The 6861-nt window shown below is 37.9% G+C and overlaps 1 pseudogene; it reads left to right on the forward strand.

The window, feature by feature from the left end:
- The first annotated feature begins 3334 nt into the window (after positions 1-3334).
- Positions 3335-6510, forward strand: LOC142379149 (beta-2-glycoprotein 1-like; annotated as a pseudogene).
- Positions 6511-6861: the final 351 nt, after the last annotated feature.

Below are 6861 nucleotides of genomic sequence, written 5' to 3' on the forward strand. Positions count from 1 at the left end.
AAGAAACAAACTGCCTGAAGATACAATATACATATATGGTTAAACACACCTGTAAACATATATATATATATATATATATATATATATACATATATATATATATATATATTTATATATATATATATATATATGTATATATATATATATATGGTGGGAACACAGTGGCTTACTCAAGTACAAAAGAAATGAAAAGATGGAGAAATAAGAGGTGACTCAAGATTTTTTTTACAGTACTCTTCATGTTTATATTCAAGGCCATAGCTTGCATGATGGAAACAGCCCAAAGTTTTGAATAGTAATGCACACCCTGGTGGAAAATATTTAACACACTGGTCTGTAGCGTGATGAACATTTTCAAAATATGCATAAGAATTAACATGTTTCCACTTTTAATCCTAAGGTATATAATTCAGCTACAGAAGTAGATTCACTTTTTGGGAATAAAACTCTCAATTAGTATTTCTATCACATCTTTGGTTGCATTGTCACTATCAAATGTGTTGCCTCACATGGATCTCTAAACAGAAAGTGGTGAGATTATTTTCCTCCTACAAATTAAAGTGAAAAAAAAATGACAGGTCTGTTACTATTTTGTCTTTTCTTATAATTGTTTTAAATCACACAAGTGTCATGAGCTGTTTTTATTTGCTCGTCTTCATCTAATTAGAATAATAAAGCACCAAATCCCACTGGAATGAGGATAAACTGTTTCGCGTTCACTGCGAATTTTGTTTTGTGGTGTTTATCTTTCTATTGTTTCCAATGAAACTATGGAGAACACAGTTGAATATATGGCGATGCTTCTCGGTGGCTGAAAAATACCATAAAAACAGCTTTTGGGTTCCTTCGTGTCCATGTATCTGTGCAGCCTTTCATCTGACAGTGATCGTCACAAAGGGTTCTGCAGTACAATACATGAAAGTATCAAAAACCAACCTTTGAATCCATCAAAAAGAATCAGTGGAGCCTTCATGAATATTTATGTGTTGTCACCTTGAATAGGTTTTCTGAATCGCATTCTCAACCCACAATTTCTTTAATCTTTGGATTCAAATTTGAAAAGGCAACATTCAGTTCAAAGGCAGGTATCCTAAAAGGTTTTTTCACCCATTTTATTATGAAGACGCGTTTCGTCGCCGTGCGCTTATCTAACTTTGTGTAACTTTACCCTGCTTCGCTTCCCTCCCTCCTTTCACTCTGGCTGATGTCACGCAACAGAGGGAGGGAGGAGGCCCCTGGTCCCGCTGAGGGAGTTCAGGATCGGCGCGTCATCGTGTGGAAAAACAGCGCATTACATACTGTATGTCGACAGCATCAATGTGCATCGGGGTTCACATGGCGATATTCTCCTGCTTTGAGCAAAGTATAGTCTACATTTCTATGCTTCCTGCGCAGAAAAAAATGAATCACATAATTATCATGTGATGCAAGCAACAGTTGTCAAAAATAAGGAGTGAATTATTGAATAATATGAATTATTTGCGCTTTGTTTGAATATAACATTCAATACAAATGACACCCTTCATAAACCTATAGATCCAGTTAGGTAGAATAAGGAACCGCACTTTTAATAGTTGAATTAAAACTATCAAAACAGCTTTATAAGCTACATACAGCTATCTAAGATACCGTTTCCCAGATTTGCTGCTTTTTTTCTCTCTGGTGTTATGGACGAGTACTGAAGCCTTGAGGACAATGAGATCATATTACCAGAATAATATCAGTCAAGTTTCAGCACAACTTTCTGTGACAAAGGGCAATTTCAGACATGTGGGCTGGTGCCATTAAAAAATGAATAGGCTTATGTGTCATGGCTGATGAGTTTAGCTGCACAGACAGACACTAAATCATATTTTGCGTAAGTGGGTCTGTGTTGTTTAGGTTCCCATTGCAATGTACCATAAATGTTTAGATTTCCTCTTAATGTTGTGTCTTGAAGCAGGGATTCAAAATGTGCAGTGTGTACTGTGTGTATTTGGTAAATAGATCATTTACCAAGCACATGGAGGGTGATATGTTTTCCAACTGAGCTATTAGTAACGGTATCTAATAATGTGATTAGCCGTGTTTCTCCCATTCTACATCACAGTTAATTGACTTCAGTTTGGTGCCTTGCAGCTGCTGAAGCATCGTGGCCCAAGAAATGTTTCCAATAAAGTATGTTTAAGGTCTGAACCTGAGTATTAAAACTTTTTGAGAAATGTTTTTTAAAGAAATGAAGTTGAATGGCTCTCAGTCGTTGTGCTGCCCTCTGGAGGAATCAGTTGCAAGTAGAATTGACATCTTTCCAATTTTCTGTCACTTTCAATTATAAACTAAAGAATTATCTATTTACTGCTACTTTTCATTGATATGCCATCTTCAGTTATTACTTTTATTCCTTTTTACAGGTGACAACATTTTACTCTAAAAATGTTTTTTTTTTTTATTTATTATTGTACAATTCCTTGTCTGCTACATTTTGATAGTATTTTTACGCTACTTTTATGAAGTATATTCAACTCATTACTAGATGTAATAACTATCCTTTTTCCATGTAACTTTATTTTTACACAAATTTTCTCTCCGAAGCCTGATTTAAGCACTTTGAATTGCCATTTGAAATGCATTTCCGGTTTGGTTCACTGACCTGCAGAGCATCCACATCACCGTGATATGAAAGGCCAATACATACACATCATACACATCTGGTGGAATAAATCTGATCTGCTGTTCTTGAAGATCATGTCACAGCGAGCGCAACATGTATCAATCTGAAAAGCAAAATAGTGGAAGAAAAAGAGAGAGCTCCTGAGAGTGAGTTTTATGCAAGCAATGTTGCCTAACTGCATAGTTAAATCCATCTGATGAAGAAGGGTTGCTATTTCTGGTAATTAACAAATTGTTTTACTCAGTGACGTACCGCACAATTTCACCACTGATTACGGTTCTGGAGGGCAGTCTATTTTTTTTTTTTAATAACATAGAATATCATTTCTTGTATCCTAGTACATGTTTCAATGCTGTTTATGGCCAGGAACCAAATAGCAAATGTTCATAAACTAGAGAACATGTGCAGCCCAAATCCCCTTATCGTCATTACTGCTGCAAATATGCTTCTCTGGTTTGATAAATCACCTTTCATTGGACACTGTTTGTCTGCTCCTTGCTCTTGTACCAAATAAATCAACATCAGGTAAACATTCAGGACTTGTGACCTTTGAGCTCGATCAATATGGGTTTCAACTCGCATTTGATTGGAGGAAACTACCATGAGCCCATTACAGCAGCCCTGATACTGGCTTCATACTTACCCAGAAGCAGGGGACACTAAGGAGACTTCACCTCCAAGAAGATGGCTCCGGTTTTTGCTTTGCTGCTTCTAAGCCAAGCAGCTTTATACACACTGGTAACACCTGCGAAAGGTAAAGTGAGCAAGGCTTATTGCAACATTGTAATTTAGCATGGAATTCATTTGTGCTTGTTGGTAATGTGCTGCTGCAAGCACTCTCACTTGACATGCTGTCAGTCATGCTGTCTTTTGATTTGTATGCAATTTGTGCCTCATTCAACCTTGATGATTGATGGTGTTGCATCAGAAGTGAAGTGTTTACAGCCTCCACAGATCATTCCAAGCCATACACTGAATAATGGAATATTCTTGTGGAGTTAGGACCAAACATTTTATACAGTTATTAAGCTATTCCTAATGTAATTGCCTGCACATGTGAGATAATTGTTGGGAATCTTTTCAGGTCGTTTATCAGCTCACTTTTTTCCCCCTCTAACCAGTTTGTGGCCGACCTCCTTTCACTGATGAGATCAATATTTCATCCCTGAAACGTGTGTTTGAAGTTGGAGAAGAGGTGACTCTCACATGTGAACAAGGGTACCTGCCCTCAGCAGCAGCGCCTCCCAGAATAACCTGCACTGCCACAGGAGAGTGGACGCAGTCAAACCTGGCATGTTCCCGTGAGTTAAGATTGTGGCAATAGACAGTACTTTTACCTTATAGTTCAAGTCTATCAATCAAGAACAGTGAAGAGGAATTCGGAGCAAAGGTTAGCTTCTAAATGTACTGTTGTTCTGCTGACCTTATAGAAATCCAATCCTGTTTCTCACAATCCCCAGGAAAATCAATTTATTAAGTTGGAAGGTACACTCTACTCTGCAATGTCTGCCTCCCTCTGTCTTACCTCTCAATTGTCCGAATGCTGTTTCATCAAAACAAGAAAGTCAGTTTAAAGATATGAGTAGAAGAAACTCAATTTTCTCCACAAAAATGGCTAAATCAGTTTGTTTAAAATCTTGTACCAGTGACAAAATAGCATGGTTAGGGGGTTTCTGGAGAAGGATTATATGTCACGAGTCATTTACCACAACTTTGGTGACCAAAAGCAATGAAATACAGGTAACCTAGTATAGAGAAGCAAAACTCTGCAAGAGATGCAAATGAATGTTTAAATAGAATAATTATTTAATGCACAAAACCACAACTTCTCTGTAGTTCAAAGAATGAAAGGCAGGAATTTCTGAAATACAATCAGTAATTGTTGTTTCTATCATTCTGCTGTTTATCCTACAAGTGGTTACTAATGTTCTTAACAAACTAGGCATTTATAACAGAGTCCCTGTTGCTCATGTTTGAACTTGTCTTTAGCCAAGATGTGCCAGATCCCCAGACCTCTGCAGCCATTTGCAAAGGGGAGAACAGAGGCTCCATTCAAGAGCGTGCTTAACTACACGTGTGATGATGGGTAAGAGTAACAGTGAAATTCACTCCCAAATAAGTAGTTTCAGTTTATGTTATTATTACAGAATTGTGTCTTTTTTTGTTGTTGTTCATTAGATACGTCATGCTAGGAGCAAATGAAAGCAGCTGTTTACATGATGGCACATGGAGTCATCCACCACCTCTATGCAAAGGTACTGTGGAGCAATGGGAAAACAGACTCCATCAATGTTCAATTGTTCAAACACAACATTTACCGTAGCTAAATTATTTTTATATGCTAGTTGATTCTTCTTTATTTGCTGAAGCACTTGGATTTGCTTCATCATGCTTCTGTGGATATTGATACAAAAAGATTTAATTATGAACAAAATTGTTTATCCTCTCAGCTGTGATCTGCCCCCTGCCAAAGCCACCAAGAGATGGTAGAATTGTCCACGATAAGCCAGTTACAGGGACCACAACCATTTATGGACAAGGCTGGTCATATGAGTGCAATCCACCGAAAGCACCAAGTCACGAGAGAGGATCCTGCAAGGCTGATGGAAGTACAACTGAGCCACCAGTTTGTCAAGGTATGCAGACTTTGGGATGAGTTCCTCTGCGATCAGTATATGTTCATCTTTTGCTACACATTTCCTTGTATTCTTCCTTTCCATAACACAGAACAGAGCATCAAAAAGCTTGTCTGTGTTTTGCTGCTTAAACCCTTTTTTTTGGTTTATAATTCTTCTACACATCTTTATTCTAGAGGTAAGCTGTACCATCCCAACAAAAATACCCAATGGCATCATCACATTTGCTCTGATGAGACCACATAGCTACAAGGAGAAGGTTAAGTACGCCTGCAATGACCACTACACTCTGGATGGTGAGGCTGAGATTCAGTGCCAAAACACAGGAAACTGGTCATCAAAGCCAGTCTGCAGAGGTGAGTCAGAAAATCTGACATTCCTTCAGGATAAGCTCTATATTTACATCAACTTACTGAAATGACTCAGAAGATAGTGTCTAGGCACTAAAAGGGAATATTACATAGTTTTTCAGCTCTGCTTTTTTTTTTTTACAAATGAATGACTGAAAAACTGTCTTTAAACCGCCTGTAATTCTAGATCAGTGGTGTTTGGTGAAAATGTTTTAATTTATCTGTTTTCCTAATCAGCTCCCTGCACAGTTGGCATAAAGAGAGGCCGTATCTTTTACAATGCCAAGAAGCTCTGGATTTCAGACCTGAAACCAAACAGAGTCCTCCACAGAGAGCCTGTTGCCTTCTATTGTCTGAACAAAGCAGAGAAGTGTGGCTACCCTGTGGCCAGCGTATGTAATGATGGAACCCTCCCCATCCCAGAATGCTTTGAGGGTGAGTTCATGTCAGGGCAATTAATCAAGTTTCAAGCTTTTGTGGTCATAACAAATCTACCAATAATGTTACTATTTATGTGAACAGTGTAGGTGGAAGTATAGTTTGTACATTACACATGAGTTTCTGGATTTTTAAAACTGAATTTTGGCAAAACTTACTCTCAAGATCTGTATATTTTACTGTTAACATCTTTTCCTGAAAAAATACTACTTAATGGGTCGGATAGCTTGCAGATGTCTTTGGAAAAAGGCCGTGTAGACGGATGAAAATATCTTGCAGTTAGGCTACAATCATAATTGCTTCTCTCTTTTTTCCTTTTTCTTTTAGAGCCGAGCAAATTAGAGTACAACTTGAAGTCTAAAAGCCTTCCATCAGAAATCCGTATGTGTGCTGCTTCCCCCCCTGCCAGCCCATGAGCTCTGCAAGACCTGTATGACTTCTTAAAGAATGAATAAACTGGATTATATGCTGAGACAGAGGCCACCTTTGTTAATGCCAGTTTATGCTTTCATTTTCAAGTGATATTAGATATATAATGTAGCAGACGATTATGAAATGGATGAAATGTGTGTTAATTAACCCTTGAAATAGTGACAGACCCTAAAGTAGGAAGTCGAGGCAACGAAAGTGAATGCAACTGCAATCACTGACACAAAAGTTTTAAAAAGAAAAAACTTTTGATCACTGAAACAAATCTGAGCTCATCTGAGCTAATTTCAAACAGCGTATCTGCATGAATGGTGTCACCATACCTGTGAACATCTCACTGTTGAGCCTGTGGGCTGTG

Source organism: Odontesthes bonariensis, chromosome 4 (assembly GCF_027942865.1).
Source record: "Odontesthes bonariensis isolate fOdoBon6 chromosome 4, fOdoBon6.hap1, whole genome shotgun sequence".
NCBI lineage: Eukaryota > Metazoa > Chordata > Actinopteri > Atheriniformes > Atherinopsidae > Odontesthes > Odontesthes bonariensis.